The sequence below is a fragment of the Zalophus californianus genome, chromosome 6 (genome assembly GCF_009762305.2).
Source record: "Zalophus californianus isolate mZalCal1 chromosome 6, mZalCal1.pri.v2, whole genome shotgun sequence".
NCBI classification, from domain to species: Eukaryota; Metazoa; Chordata; class Mammalia; order Carnivora; family Otariidae; genus Zalophus; species Zalophus californianus.
In genome coordinates this window covers 64,124,913-64,142,026 of record NC_045600.1, presented here as the reverse complement: position 1 = coordinate 64,142,026, position 17,114 = coordinate 64,124,913, and the positions used below count along the sequence as shown (strand labels likewise).

Below are 17,114 nucleotides of genomic sequence, written 5' to 3'. Positions count from 1 at the left end.
ACTGGAGGGCTTATTAAAACACAGATTGCTGGGCCCTGGACCAGAGATTCTAATTCAGTAGGTCTGGGGTTGGAGATGGGGGCAGATGGGGGGATTTGTATTTCTAAGAAGTCTCCAGGTGATACACAGGCTGCTGCTTTGGGGACTACATTTAAGAAGCACTGGTCTGAAGTATTTTGTTTCTCAAAAGACCCTCCCTCTGGCAATGATGATGATGATGTTAATAATAATAGCCCACACGTAGTGAGCTCTTGTGGAGTGACAGGGATCTTGCCCTTGACATCCATCATTACATTCAGTTCTCACAACAACTTAATGAAATAGTTGTGATTACTATCTATCCTCATTCTACAAGTTAAGGAAATAAATATTTGGAGAGGTTAATTGATTTGCTCAATGTTGCAGAGCTAGTCAGGGACAAAAGCTAGGATGTGAATTTAAATCTTTTTGATACATGTCTGTGGTATCAACCACAGTGCTCTTCTGCTTTCCTGTGATGCCCAGCACATCTGGGCAAACAGTCTTCTTGGAAGACACCTGTGGGCATCTGTTGGACCTATCTCCATATGCACCACACCTAGGGGATTCTGAATACATGACTTTTTAGGTTCTCATGGGAAGGAGATAGCAGAACTTCCTTTAGTAATCTATTCTGGTGGCTAATAAGTTTTTTGTGATGGGAAAAAATTTTTTAATTGGATAAAATGCTTCTTTTTTACCAATTTGTAAAAGCCATTCAACCATCAAGAATTAGATAACCATAGCACAGTACACCTAGTTGAATTGACCCTATCTTTAGATGAAATAGGATTTGACAGTGAGGGTTGGAACCGGGTCTGCTGCTTTATCTAGAAGGTCATATGCCCCCTTTCCAGTCCTCATCCACTTGCAATCCATTTAAAAGATGTCTGTGAAATTAATTTGAGCTTTTTTGACCTGCGTTAAAGTACTTTTTGCGTATCTCCTGACATAAAAATAGTAATGATTCACTATATTAATTAAGAGTTCTGTCAGGAAGACTCAGTGATCTTACCCACAGGGTGAGGAAAATCAGAGAATGTGCTGGTGGCTCATCAGCATCATGGGAAGGGCCATCTTGCTTCCTGCTTAGACAACATTTTCTGTTGGAGAATTGATCCCATCTCCTGACCTTACAGCAGACTCTTCTCCCACCTACAGAGGATGTGGAGTCCTTTCAGATGGACTATTATTGTAATAATATAATATTATTATTATAAAATAAAACACAGCTACAGAAGGCAACACAAAGCAATTATATGGCAATGAGTTATTCTGAGTGAACATTCTTGAAACTGCTAAGAGATAGAACTTTGTCACCCACCACAATGGCTAATTTTATGTGTCAACTTGACTGGGCTAAGGGATGTCCAGATAGCTGGTAAAACAGTATTCCTGGCTATATCTGTGAGGGTGCCTCCTGGAAGAGATTAATAGTTGAATCAGGCTAGGGATTCCCAGGCCTTCAGACTTGGACTGGCTTACACCATTGTGTTTCCTGGTTCTCCAGCTTGCACATGGCAGATTATGGGACTTCTTGGCCTCCACAGTCATGTGAGCCAATTCCTGTAATAAATATCCTCTTACATCTATAATATATTCTGTTGGTTTCCTGGAGAACCCTGACAGTATACCCACCCAGAAGTTCCACCTTCCCCACAAAAGTAACCATATCCTGACTTTATTTTTTAAATTAACATATAATGTATTATTTGTTTCAGGGGTACAGGTCTGTGATTCAACAGTCTTACACAATTCACAGCGCTCACCATAGCACATACCCTCCCCAATGTCTATCACCCAGCCACCCCATCCCTCCCACCCCCCTCCACTCCAGCAACCCTCAGTGTGTTTCCTGAGATTAAGAGTCTCTTACAGTTTGTCTCCCTCTCTGGTTTCATCTTGTTTCATTTTTCCCTCCCTTCCCCATGATCCTATGCCTTGTTTCTCAAATTTCTCATATCAGTGAGATCATATCATATCCTGACTTTTTATTGTAATCACTTTGCTTCATTGTTCTAGTGTTATTCTGCCTATGTACATCCTTAGCACTATAGTTTAGTCTTGCTCATTTTTAAAATTTGATTACCTTTAAGTTTCTTCTAACTTATAAAATCCTTCTCCATCCCTTTCTTTGCCTTTAAATTTATGTGGAAGAATCCAGACCGTTTGACCTTTAGAGTTTCCCCAAGTCTGGATTTGGCTGATGGCAGCCTCTTGGTGCTGTACAACATGTTGCCCTGTCCTCTTATTTCTTAAAAATTGGCAACTGGGTGCAGACAGTGGATCAGATTCATGTTTTCTTCCTTTGGCAAGATTCTAAGTGGTGTTTGGCAAGATCATAGGAGGCACATGGTATCAGGTTGTCTCTCTTTTTAGGATAGGAACAGCTTTGATGCTTAATATCTACACTTTTAATTCATTAGAGTAGCAAAATTAGGCTTTTTTTTTTTTTAAGATTTTATTTATTTGACAGAGAGAGAGCACAAGCAGGGGGAGTGGCAGGCAGATGGAGAGGGAGAAGCAGGCTTCCCACTGAGCAGGGAGCCCGATGTGGGGCTCAATCCCAAGACCCTGGGATCATGACCTGAGCCGAAGGCAGACGCTTACCCGACTGAGCCACGCAGGCACCCCAAAATGAGGCTATTCTTATTCTATAATTTCTTTCCCATTTATTAGTTAGAATACATTTATAAAGGGATACTTCATTTACTGTTGGTTAATCAGTGGTAAAGCTCATGTAGGAAGAGAAGGATAAATGCTTGATTCTTTCCCTTTATTTGCTAATTCTCAGAAACTAGTACTTCAGAGGTGACTAATACCTTTTTTACAAGATTATTTAAGAACTCATGGATTTAGGGCACCTGGGTGGCTCAGTCGGTTAAGCGTCTGCCTTTGGCTCAGGTCATGATCTCAGGGTCCTGGGATTGAACCCCACGTTGGGCTCTCTGCTCAGTGGGGAGCCTGCTTCCCCCTCTCCCTCTCTCTGCTGCTCTCCCTGTTTGTGCTCTCTCTCTCTCTGTCCAATAAATAAAATCTTAAAAAAAAAGAACTTATGGATTTAGATATACTTATAGGTTTAAATACATTACATTTATTATCATTACTGAAGCTCAAATGATCACATATTTGGTCAGTGGAAGCCTCTTCAAGGTGGCTCCTGAATCCTTTTAACATGACCCAAGTAGTGATCAATAGCTTCCTTGCTCTCTGGTATGACAAGATGTTCTAGCTTGCCCTGTATACTTCCTGTGTCATGCCTGGAATCTACCATTTGTCTAATAAGGTTTTTTTTATTGAGAAATTATATTTTAAAATCATATGTGGTGTTAGGGATTCTCAAACTGGATCAATCTTCTGTTTCTAGTCCTTAAAGTGGACAGAGCTTGAAAAAAATAAATGTGTGTAGACACATACACGTATCTGTGCATATATTTTGCATCTGCTCTTTCCCCCAGTTATTAATAGTTGTACTTTGTGTAATTGTTTAGACACATAGTTTCTTGACCCTTATGTCATCTTTGGCCCACAGGCAAAGTATCCTATGTCAGAGTCGCCCTAGTCATCTTGGTTGTCTGAAGCTCATTCCTCAGGAAGGGTTCTTGGGAATAATATTTCTTGTGTCCTTGTATGTTGATAAGTTTGTCTGTGCCTTTTGTACTTGAAAACAAGTTTTACTGGATATCAAATCCTTGGCTCATTCTTTCTTTGAGTATCTTAAATATGTTACAAAATGTCTTTCTGGGAAAAAGCATTGCTGTGGAAAAAAACTAATGGCAATCTAATTTTCCTTCCCTTATAATTCACTTGTTCTTTTTCTATATGCCCAAGCAATTTTTCCTTCCTGCCCCTTCCCAATATGGCTTGGTAGTGGTCATTCTGGGTTGATATTCATAGTGTGTGTTTTTTTTTTTCAGTAATATATATATTATATATATATATATATGGTTTTAGAAAAGTTTCATATATATAGTTTTATATATATATGTAGTTTTAGAAAAGTTTTTCTTAAGTTATAGTTTTTAGTATTTGTTCTATTCCCTTACTTTGGCTTTTCTTCTACAAGGACTCTTATCAATACATTCAAGCTCCTTTGCTTATCTTTAGTATTACTCATTTCTCTTGAATCTTTTTTTTTTTTAAGATTTTATTTATTTATTTGACAGAGAAAGAGGCAGCAAGAGAGGGAACACAGCAAGAGAGGGGAGTGGGAGAGGAAGAAGCAGGTTTCCTCCTGATCAGGGAGCCCAATGAAGGGCTTGATCCCAGGACCCTGAGATCATGACCTGAGCTGAAGGCAGACACTTAACGACTGAGCCCCCCAGGTGCCCCTCTCTTGAATCTTTTAAAAAATTTCTTTCTTCATTACTTTTTGATTAAGAGATTTCTCTTTTGCACATTTAGTTTCTCTTAGGGTATTATCCTGTTGTGTTTATTCTCTCTTACATTCCTTCATGTTTACTCTCCATTCCTGAAATGAATTTTTATTTCTAATTTGTATTTGTCACCTCATTTCCAAGTTTTTCTAATTTTGATTTTTTTCAAGTCTTCTATCATTTTCTTAATGTCTTTGAACTCACTGTGAAGTATTAGATTACAGTTTTGTTCCGTATTGTGGGTGTATCTTTCTGGCATGCTTTCTTTGCTTGTGGGATGCTATTCAGTTCCTTATTTTCTTTTTCCTTATAATAACTTTGTTTGGTATATGCTTTGATACTTTTCTATAGCACATTTCTTAGTGAAATTAGTTTTTCTGAACTTTAGAATGAGGCAGGGTTTTCATGAAACATTTCTTACTTCACAGAGCCCCCTCTCTTGTTTTAGTGTTGTGTTCAAATATATGGCAGCTTTCTTTCTCAGCTTTCTTTTTTTTTTTTTTTAAGATTTTATTTATTTATTTGACAGAGAGAGACACAGCGAGAGAGGGAACACAAGCAGGGGGAGCAGGAGAGGGAGAAGCAGGCTTCCTGCGGAGCAGGGAGCCCGACATGGGGCTCGATCCCAGGACCCCAGGATCACAACCCGAGCCGAAGGCAGACGCTCAACAACTGAGCCACCCAGGCGCCCCAACAGCTTTCTTGACTCTGTTTCCCTCCTCCACTTTGGTCTGAACTTTCTTTTTCCTTTGTCTCCGTGTCCCTATTCTGCCTGGTTTACATTGCACTCCCATCAGTTTCTCTGCAGTCTGAGCCCCATCCTAGAAGGGAGCCCTGATTTCATGGGGGCACCTTCAGTCCCTCTTACTGCAGGCCACTTGAGTTCACTTGCTATTGGCAAGAGCTCAACTGCCCAGTTTCAGCTGCTGTTCTCCAGTTGGTCCTCCATATTTTCCAGTGATTTCTGTTGACTATAGTGTGGTTTTTCTGTTCTTGATCCATAAGTGAGAAGTCCCTTTGCTTCCTTCTTCTTCCTCCTACATAGATAGGCTACTATGCAGGTCTTGTGAGGGTTGGGTTGTTTCCACCCACTTGTATTGGGATTCATGGGGATACCTTGTCATCTAGTCTTGATATAAGTATTGCCCACAGGTGTTTGGTTTTGCTATCTTACTCATTTTTTAAAAATTTATTTATTTATTTATTTGCGAGGGGGTGGGGGAGAGGGAGGGGAGGGGAGGGGAGAGAGAGAAAGAGAATCATAAGCAGACTCCCCACCGAGCATGGAACGTAATCCCATGACCCTGAGATCATGACCTGAGCCGAAATCAAGAGTCAGGTGCTTAACTGACTTAGCCACCAGGTGCCCCTATCTTACTCTATTTTAGTATGGGAATTTGGAGAGATTGGAAAACAGTGCTTGCCACACTGTCAGTTTCCCAGAATCTTCCCCTGCCAAGGAACCCTTGATAAATGTTCCCCCAGTCTTCCTTCTCACCTAGAGAAGGGAATACTATTTTAGTCTCCCTGGTAAAAACATGCAAAAGTTTTTGATGGAGAACTCCCTCTCTCTTCTCCTCAGCCTACTCAAGTCCTTTTACCCCTCTTTGCCCTCCCTGGGCAAGTTTTAGCAGGATGGAGGGGAAAACAGGTATGCTTTAGAGCTTGACAGTGTGACAGGATTCTTAGAACATTTTCACAACTTGCCCTCCACAGACTGAATTGAAAGGTCAGTGACAGCAGAATGTCTCAGAGATGAAAGCTATTTTGTCCCAAGTGGAGTTTTAGTGATTCATTCTTAAATAGGAGGAAATCACTCCAAATACAGATTTTCTGGGGCTAATAATCCACTTCCAGGTGGAGGCAGGCACCACTAGGGGAAATCAGCTAGTGTGACCTCAGAAACATTTTTGATGCTTGTATTCACACGGTGAAAACTGGGGAGCTGTAGGATTTTAACCCTGTAATACAGACCAGTTTTGGTGGTTTTCCTTCTCACTTTGGCTTCTGGAGTAAGGCAGCATATGACTGAAAGAGGTACTCCCTCCTCCCTGCCTGGCAGTCCCTGTGCCCTCTGTGGGTCAGTGAGGGTCCGTCAACTCTGCAGTTTTTTGGGCTCTGCAAGCTCTGCAGCCTCTGCAGTTTTTCTCTGCAGGTGCTGGCCCTCCTTGGACATCCAAGCATGGTCCTGCTTGGGGCTGTCTGACAGCTAGGGCTCCCTCTGTTTCCGACCAGGCAGAAGGCCCCGTTTGAGTGGCATTTCTTTTATAAGCTGGGAGCCGACGAACAATCAGCCCTCCCACCAGGCCAGCATTCGGTGTGTGGCTGGAAAGTGTCTCTTGATGACCTTTATTTGCATTGGCCTGCAGATAATAGTAAGTTTCCCTAGTGAGGAGGAGAAGGGAGGAGGTAAAGGGCATATGTGAAGCCTAAGTATTAACTGTGAGGACTTAAGTACAGGATGTGCTGCCAGCTCTGGCAACCCCAGTTCCGCTGCCCTTTACGAAGGAGACAATGACTGTATCATTAACCACCCCGGTCGAGCACCACCAGAGGGACACTCACAAGTTCAAAGACTTTAGAGCTCAAACTGCCCCTGTCCTTCTGAGGTACCTCAAGCAGGAGGCCACACCTGGTAGCTGCCGAAGGGATACGACTTGGCCGTATAGGAGAGGTCACCCCAGCTGGCAGCCTGCAGATGAGTTTGGTTTGGACTTCAGAGAGTTAAAAAAATGTTTTTAATTAGTTGCCAACATTTAAACATTAGGAGACTTCATGTTTTAAAAGAGAAGAAAAAAAGGTCAGTGTCTGGCTTCTCTTGAGAAACCAGGGACGTGGCAACCAGTGGCTGACGCTGAATGGCAAACTGCTCCCTAATGGAGCGGCCTGTGTGCTCCCCGTGGCCGTGGCCATGGCCCCTCTTGCCCCTCTGCTATCATTTTTGCTCTTTCTCCTGGGTTATTCCCATCAGCATAAAAACCTAATGTAATTTCTCCTTTCTTTTTTTAAAAAATTTTTAATTTTAATTTTACTTTTATTTATTTTTTTAAGGTTTTATTTATTTGACAGAGAGAGACACAGCAAGAGAGGGAACACAAGCAGGGGGCGTGGGAGAGGGAGAAGCAGGCTTCCTGCAGAGCAGGGAGCCCAATGCGGGGCTCAATCCCAGGACCCCGGCATCATGACCTGAGCTGAAGGCAGACGCTTAACAACTGAGCCACACAGGCGCCCTAAAATTTTTTTAATTTTTAAATTTTTTTAAGATTTTACTTATTTATTTGAGAAAGAGCACGAGCAGGGAGGGGGCGGAGGGAGAAGCAGACTCCCTGCTGAGCAGGGAGCCCACTGTGGGACTCGATCCCAGGACCCTGAGATTCCAACTGAGCCACCCAGGTGCCCTGTTTCTCCTTTCTTAAAAATAATCGACCTTCTCTTGCCTCTACTTTCCCTGTGAGTGCTCTCTCCCATTTCTTTCCCCTCTTTGCAGCAGAAACTCCTCACAGGAGTTGCTCACACTCATAGTCTCCACCCTCCTGCTCCCATTCTCTCCCACATGTTCAGGGTCTGGCCCCGCAGGCCCCACTGCAACACAGAGGGGGCCCCAGTGATGCCAGCCAGGGCTCATGTTTCCTCCAAGTTAACCTGTGGGCTGCCTGTGACTCTGGCACTTGGTCCCTCCTTGCCCTCCATGCTCAGTCTTTGCTCACCTGCCCTTCAGTTTCTATCACTCTTGAGCTTTCCTTTCTGTCTACCCTCTTGGCTAGAAGAGGCCTAGATCTCTGCCCATGGTCCTTGTGTTTCCCCATACCCCTTCATGACCACCATTAGTCTTATCGCTTTAAAAAGCACCTGGGGCGCCTGGGTGGCTCAGTCGGTTAAGCGTCTGCCTTCGGCCCAGGTCTTGATCCCAGGGTCCTGGGATTGAGCCCCACATCAGGCTCCCTGCTCCGTGGGAAGCCTGGTTCTCCCTCTCCCACTCCCCCGGCTTGTGTTCCCTCTCTCACTGCCTCTCTCTGTCAAATAAATAAATAAAATCTTTAAAAAAAAGATATTATAAAAAGCAGCTATGTGCTGGGTCCCAAGTGTATATTTCCAGGTGAGGCCTCGGCCTGAACCAGTCATAGATGCAGCTGCCTACCTGACACCTCCTCTTGATGTCTAATAGGTGTCTCATAGTGGCACATGCAAGCCGAACTCTTGGTCTTCCCCCATTTGCCAGCTGTCTTCCCTGTGTCTCCATGTACATTCTTCACCTTCCCTCTTCTCTCCCCACTCACTACCCTGGAAGACTGACTTGTATGGGCTGTTCCACAGTCGGGCTTCTGGTTGGGCTCTACCAAAGCAAATCCCAGCGGGAAATCAAGAGGTCGAGGAGAGTGAGGTCCAGGTGTTTATTTCTTGGACTCCTTCCCCACAGGGTCACCCAGGGCTGGCTGCCTCCTTCTACAAATGTAAGTCAACACAGACATTTCCACATGATTCTATCTTTTCTGGGTCCCGTAACTGGCCTCCCAGGACTAGGGCTGCTCACTGCCCCACTGTTTCCTAGACTTGGAGTATCGTTCTATCACTTGTGGTTTCCCTACACCCTGCCCATACCTTTATAAATAGTCCCTTCATTAAATGCTCCATGAATTATTCTAATGTGAGTGTGCCATCTGTTTCCTGCTGGGACCCTGATTGTACCTCATACTGTTGCCCTTTTTATTTGAAGAGAATGTTATTGCAAATGACCATTCTTTGTGTGAAGACAGTTAGAAGGGCAGATGTGTGTCCGTCATTTTAATGTTACACTTTGATAGAAGCCTGAGGGGAAAGCAGAGCTACATAATCATTTCAATAAATATCTGTGACTAGACCTTCACCCAAGAGGATAGATAACAATTTGGAAGTAAATGCAAATGAGATAGGAGAGCATTTACCTTAGGTAACAACTCTGCTGCTGCACATGCCAAACCAGTTGCAGACTCACGTGGTTCTCTCCAGCTGTGGGAATATAAAATTACATATTTTATATAGAGACCTTCCAAGAAGGATGCAAACTGTATTCCTACGTATTTTCAACCATTTTACCAAGATACACGTAGTGGAGAAATATTGCATCTCCTTGATCTGAAGAGTGGGCATTGATTTAGCTGCCAGAGATAGAGGAAGCTGGAATCATTATTAATTTATCTGCAGACACTGGCCCAAGCCATTCAATAAACAGGAGATCCTGCAAGGATTATGTTTCATTGATGCTATTATTTACTATTACTGTTAATGTTATCTATATGCTCAGCAAAAACTCAATTAAGCAAGGTCCTTGCTTGTTAATGCTTCATGTTCTTTTTGCATCTGGCTGAGTATAAAAGGAGGAAATAAAGAGCTCATCCACTGGTGATAGTTGGGGCAGGAGGAGGAGACTTCCCTTCACATGTAAATTGTGAGAAAGGCAGAGATTTTATCTCGAATCTTCCACTTCCTGTCTCTTTCCCCCTCTCAGAACTCCTTTTACCTCAAACTTTCACAATTTAGATACAGCCTAGTCTTTCCTTTCTGCAAATAAAACGATCTGATAAATGTATTAGTATGAGGCCTTCAGGGAAAGGTCTGTGGGCTTTTCCAGGGCATTTTTGCTTTTAAAAACCACAAGAAAAAAAAATAGGAAAGATAAAACATAAATCACGAGATAAGTATCAGTTATTCTGTCATTTTGAGGGTCAAATATTATTTCTAAAGGTCCAAATAAAGTAAAAGCAGAAATGGCAAATAATCAGAGGCAAAGATTTTATATTCAAGGAGATATATTCCACATAGATGATTCTGATAGAAGCAACAAAAATATGCTACAATGAAAGGAATAGTTAAATAAAGTGTGATATATCCACACAATAGTTAAATAACTTTATACACCCATAAGCAACCATCAAACATCATCTTTTCAAAGTGTATTTGAACACATAAGGGACTGTTCCAGATAAAATATTAGGTGGAAAAAGCAACTATGTGTTTAGTATTATCCCTGTTTGGATTATAAATATGTATGTGTATTACATGTATGCATATCTGTATTAATACATAAAGAATTGGGAATGCATATGCTAAAATGCTAGCAGTGATTATCTCTGGATGATAGGACTATAGATGATCAATAGTTTGTTCTTTACAAGTTCTGTGTTATTTACACTATTTTTGCATTAAACAAATAAACATGTTTATTTTATAATTAAAGGTGGGAAAGTTACTCTTTAAAAGAGAGGACGTTGATTTACAGAAAGGAGTGGTGGAATTTCAGGTATCAGGGAATAGGCATTTTAATGTGTGCGAGAGCCTTCTATTACATCAAACATAAGAGCAGTAATTAACAACAGGCTTCACAGAATAATAGTAATGAATCTTTCTTGTGTACTTATTTTTTGCCAGGCACTATGCATTAGGGTACTTTGTATTCATTGCTTCTCTTCTAATCCTCTTAACAACACTATGGAAGGTAGGTGCTAGAATTATCCTGAAGAGGCAAGTGGAGTTTAGAGAAGTTAAGAAGTTAAGTATATTGGTTAGGGTAAAGCAAACTGCTGTAACATAAACCTGAAATCTCATTGGATTAACAAAAGGGAAGCTGATTCCTTAATCACCCAAAGGTTATTTCTTAATCATGTAAAATTCCATTGGCAGCTCTGGTGGAGGGTGGGGTGGAGTGTCTACTCCAGGCACAGAGGGAGGCCCTGCTGTCTTCCACACATGGCTTCCAAGGTTGCCCTGGACATTCATATCAGGCCAGCAGCCAGGGTGATTGAGATAATGGAGGACTCCGTGGTTTTTGTGGGCCAGAATTTCCACCCACATTCCCGTGGCCAGAACTCAATCTGACGGTTACTCTTAACGGCAAAGGAGGCTAAGAGATAGAGCCCCTAGTCATATCTCCAGGAGGAAAGAGGGAAGGATTCGGAGAATGGTTCACTAGCTTCTGCCCTGTGGGGTATCTTACTGGAGATCACACACCAAGTAAGTGGCAGGGCAGGATTTGAATACAGTCAGCCCCATTCCAAAACTGACATGGTATCCATGGAGCTAGACACATTCACACCACAGAGAACTAAAAGTTTCAAAGCTGACTCCCTTAAGTGCTGGCTTATAGAGCAGCAGAGTTTCTGTCTTTGGAAATGAGGTACTCAATCTTTTATTTTTACTTTGGTTTTTAAAAGTTAGATTCAAAATGAAAGGAGAGGTTGAAGTATGGCTGAGACTAAATACCCATGAGCAGGATAAACATCCAGGAATTACAGATGGAATGAGCTGAGGTCTGTGAGGAAATGCTTTCAATGGCAATAAGGTAGATTTTAAAAGAGTAGTACAAGAAGAATAGTATGTTATAAACTGATGGCAAAGGAAAGAAAAATTGCTTAATGCATATTCTCTCAAGAATAGTCTTCAAATAAGAAAAAGCAGAACAGGGGCACCTGGGTGGCTCAGTTGATTAAGCGTCTGCCTTCGGCTCGGGTCATGATCCCCTCACTGGGCTCTCTGCTCAGCAAGGAGTCTGCTTCTCCCTCTACCCCTCCCCTCTGCTCATGATCTCTCTCATGCTCTCTCTCTCTCAAATAAATAAATTAAAAAAAAAAAGAAAAAAAGCAGAACAAACATAATTAAGAGGGAACTGGAACTGAGGTGCAGAATAACCATGAGGCAGGTATGAGCAGTGGGACCAAAAATGGCAGTGGGGGCAGAGGGCAGTTGATACATGTTGTATTGAAATTCTGTCTGTTGAGGAATCTATTAGGGTAAAAGTCAAAATATACCTGATACAAGGAAAGGAGTAGGAGGAGTGGGGAGTCAAGGCAGGATGTCAATTTTTATGTAAAAAGAAAAGGTTTGAATATTATTTAATGTTACAGTGGTCATTAATAGAAAAACTAAAAAAAGAAATTAAAACATTGAGGAGAGAGGAATAGAGTAGTATAAACAAAATCCTCTTTCATATCAGGGAGTCAATAAAAATTACTTTGATAAGTTAAGAAATAGAAATATTTCTTAATTATTTTTTTAAAATTTTTATTGTTATGTTAATCACCATAATCATCATTAGTTTTTGATGTAGTGTTCCATGATTCATTGTTTGTGCATAACACCTAGTGCTCCATGCAGAATGTGCCCTCTTTAATACCCATCACCAGGCTAACCCATCCTCCCACCCCTCTCCCCTCTAGAACCCTCAGTTTGTTTTTCAGAGTCCATCGTCTCTCATGGTTCATCTCCCCCTCTGATTCCTCCCCCTTCATTCTTCCCCTCCTGCTATCTTCTTCTTTTTTTTTTCTTAACATATATTGCATTATTTGTTTCAGAGGTACAGATCTGTGATTCAACAGTCTTGCACAATTCACAGTGCTCACCATAGGACATACCCTCCCCAATGTCTATCACCCAGCCACCCCATCTCTCCCACCCACCCCACTCCAGCAACCCTCAATTTGTTTCCTGAGATTAAGAACTCCTCATATCAGTGAGGTCATATGATACATGTCTTTCTCTGATTGACTTATTTCGCTCAGCATAACACCCTCCAGTTCAATCCACGTCATTGCAAATGGCAAGATCTCATTCCTTTTGATGGTTGCATAATATTCCATTGTATATATATACCACCTCTTCTTTATCCATTCATCTGTTGATGAACATCTTGGCTCTTTCCACAGTTTGGCTATTGTGGACATTGCTGCTATAAACATCAGGGTGCACGTACCCCTTCGGATCCCTACATTTGAATCTTTGGGGTAAATACCCAGTAGTACAATTGCTGGATCATATGGTAGCTCTATTTTCAACTTTTTGAGGAACCTCCATACTGTTTTCCAGAGTGGCTGCACCAGCTTGCATTCCCACCAACAGTGTAGGAGGGTTCCCCTTTCTCTGCATCCCCGCCAACATTTTTCGTTTCCTGACTTGTTAATTTTAGCCATTCTGACTGGTGTGAGGTGGAAATATTTCTTGATTTTATCCAATAAATTATCCAGCAGAGATAACCTCCAAAATAATAAAAATAAAAATATTAAGAGTTTAGGGTAGTGTCCCTGGAGGGTGGAGAAGGAGGCAGTAGATTGTAAGGTCTACCTTACTATTTGACTTGTTCATGTATTTTCTTCATGGAAAGTAAAATTCAGTGCAACTCTCTAGATTCCCTTCCTTTGTCATGTGTAGTATTTTCCCAGAAAGCCTACTAGAGTATAGATTTCAGACCTTTCCTCCAGCAGCCCTAGGAGGTAGCTGTAATTTTTATCTGCATTTCATGATTGTTATAATTTAGCAGGGGGTTCTGATACAGGCAATGGAACCATGTCTGTAGGCTGTCCAGTGGTTCTGCCAAAATCATAGGTATGAGAGCTGAACCAGCCTTCTCTGCTCTCCCTCTCACCACGCTTCTGAAATGTGGTATGCAAATCTGGCTGCTCCCTTTTTTCAGTTGGAAGTGTCTTCAGGGAAAGATCTGAGAAGCTGTGCCTGAGCCTAAGAAGATGGCATCTCCTTGGTGACTTCCCTTGGTCCACGGCCAGTGCCTTCTATTTCTAAGCCCAGAACCAGTGTTGTCTGTGCCCTGAGAGTCATACCACTGCATATGACAACAAAGTCACGTTAGTCATTTATAATGAGGTGACTGCCACTTGGATGACACACTCTGTTTGGCTGATCAGCACACTGTCTTCTGATGGAGAAACCATTTAGAGAACCAAAATAAATCTAGGAAGTTGCTTTGTAGATGGGGAATCAGCTTATTAGATGAATAGGACGTTTAGCAGACATAACCCCACTTACCCATCACCCATGCCCACAGCATGTATAAAGCTAAGAGACTAGCACTTCCCAGCCTAGCTACACCTTACATTCGCAGACAGAGCTTTTCATAAGTACCGGCATAAGCTCCATTCCAGAGCAGCGGATTGGAATCTTTGAAGGTGGGTCTCAGGCATGGATAATTTTGTTAATCTCCCTAGAAGATTGTAATGTACTGCTAGAGTTGAGAAACAGGGCATTCCCAATAGGTTGTCTGAAACCTCTCTTTCTTCTGACCCACGTGGCAGACAAACTAATATGTGCCTTGGGGAAACGCCTGTGGCACCACTTTGGTGACTTCATATGGTCCATGACTGACTAATTCCTTAATATGTCCAGAAACTCAATATTGTCTACAATACAAGTAAAACTTTGCTTTACGTGTGTTAATTCATTTAATCATCATAGCAACTCTGAGGTAGATACCATTATCTGCATTTCATAGACGTGGAAACTGAGGAAATAGGGAGCTTAAGTAACTTGCCCAAGGTACACAGATGTTAGATGGGAGAGCTGGGATGTGAACCCAGGTGACCTGGCTCACAGTCTGGACTCAACCATTCTGTTATATTCCTTTACAGTCACAGACTTCTCCCTGTTCCTCATTTGACCGATGACCTTGATTCTTAACTTCACTGAGAAAACCAAAGTAGTCAGAGAAGGCCTTCCACCGGCTTCCACAAGCACACCGACCAGCCTGCTGCATCTGTGAGTGTCCCTTCCTTTGCGCACCAGACCCCATCTCCTCTTGCCAGCTCAGGAACATGGTTCCAGCACTAAAGCCACCTCTGTCCTCCTCCTCAATTGTTTCCTTAGTTGGTTCTTTCTCACTAACTGGTCACATATTTCAATGTTATATATGCCATAATATCTTTCGTGGGGAAAAAAATCCCTTCTGTGATCCTACATCTCCTTCCAGCTGCCATCCTACTTTTCTTCTCTCTTCTGTAGCAAAGTTCCTTGGAAGAGTGGTCTCTATTTGTCTTCACTTCTTCTTTTCCCATTCTGCTTCAATCAGACTTTAGAGCTGCCCTCCCCCAACATACACACATACACTCATTAAAATAGTGCTTATCCAGTGGCCTCCACTCGGCCAACTCCAGTGGTCTTCCCTGAGTCTCCACGCTTTCCACTTACCAGCAACATATGGCAGCGTTAAGGACGTCACCTGGAAACTTCTGGGACTCCACTCTGTCTCCGCTATGTCTTCTGCTACGTTACTGACCATCTATTCTTTCTCAGTCTCATCTGCCAATTACCCTCACCCCTTTGCTTTCAAAGCATTGGCATGCCCTGAGCTGTCCAAGATTTATTCTCTTTCTGTAGTCACTCCGTAGGTGATCTTACCCTGTACACTAAAGGTCCTCAGATTTCTACTTCTAAATATCTTCATGACCATGGGGTAGGAAAAGGTTTCTTAAACAACATAAAATGTGCTAAGCATAAAAAGAAACGTGGATAAATCAAGCTCTTTTAAAAATTTAGACTGTAAATCAAGACACTATTCAGAGAGTGAAAAGGTAAGCCGTAGAGTGGAAGATATTTATATTGCATGTATCCAACAAAGGACCTGTATCTGTATTATATAAATAACTCCTACAAATAGTAAGAAAAAGACAAAGAAATAGAAAAAATAGGCAAAAGGCTGGAACAGCCCAGATCTCTTCCCTAAAGTCCAGCCTTGAATATATAACTGTATATTCATGATCTCCATTGAATAGGCATCTTAAATATTACCCATCCAGAACAATGTCTGCTTCCTCCCTTCCCTCTCAACCTGCTCCTCCTCCAGTAACTGCCAACTCCAGACACCAGTTGCACAGGCCAAAACCCTTAGAGTCATCATCAACTATACTTCTCTTATATCCCATATCCAACCTATATTAGTTCTCTATTGCTATACAACAAATTATCATACTTCATTTTCTGTAGGTTGGGGATTTGGGCATGGTTTAGCTGTCCCCAGCTGTAGTCTCTTAAAAGGCTACAGTCATCTCAAGGCTTGACTATGGAGGACCACTTTCAAGCTCACTCATGTGGCTATTGGCAGGCCTCAGGTCCTTGTTAGCTGGAGACAACAGTTCCATGCCACATGGAACTCTCGAAGTAAAGATCACAGTGTGCCATCTGGCTTTCCCCAGAGTTAGCAAGAGAGAGGGAAATGGGGGGAGGAGGGGCAGCTAGACAGGAGTCACATATTATAACCTGATCTTACAATTGACATACCATCACTTTGCCACATTCTTTTCATTAGAGGTGAGTCACTAGGTCCAGCCCACACTTAAGGCTAGGTAGGAATCATTGGGGGCCAAGGTGGAGGCTGCCAGTCACACAATCCAACAACAAATTCTGCCATCTCTCTACTTCTAGAATATGTGTGGAGTCCAAGTACTTCTCACCACCTTCACTGTTAACTCCCTGGTCCAACCCTCTGTTGTCTCTCACCTGGCTAATTTCAGTAACCTCTTAACTGGTATTTTTGCTCCCTAATCCCTACCACACACAAATTGTTTGACATACAGTAGTGAGAGTGAGCCTTTGAAAACATGAGTCAGATCTTGTTAATCCTCTGCTAAAAAAAAAATCTCCAGTGTTTTCTAAGGACCCATATGCTCTGCTCCTAACCTGACCCCCTCTCCTACTACCCCCCTCTTCACTCATTCTGCTGCAGCCACGCTAGCCTCCTCAGTGTTCACTGAACACATCAAGTATGTTCCCAGCTCCATCCTTTGCATGAGCATCTCTTCTCTTAGGCATCTGCAAGGCTGTGTAATTGTCACCTTCCAATGAGGCCTTCCCCAATTGACATATATAAAAGGAAATACGCACCACCTCCCTACTCCTTTGCTCCCTCTACCCTTTAATCAGCTTGTACTTTTCTTCATCGTACTTAAAGCCATCTACCTTGTTTCA

At 42.3% G+C, this 17,114-nt stretch overlaps 1 protein-coding gene across 2 annotated transcripts in view; it reads left to right on the top strand.

Annotated features, from left to right (window-relative positions):
• Nucleotides 1-17,114, top strand: part of NUBPL (nucleotide binding protein like) — a 279,513-nt gene that overhangs the window by 229,889 nt on the left and 32,510 nt on the right. Inside the window, exon 15 of one of the 2 annotated variants that reach the window (XM_027571565.2) lies at nt 14,783-14,909. The exons of the other annotated variant lie outside the window; for it this stretch is intronic. The gene's annotated coding sequence lies outside the window, so the exon portion shown is untranslated. The remainder of the gene's footprint in view (nt 1-14,782; nt 14,910-17,114) is intronic. 2 annotated transcript variants of the gene reach the window in all.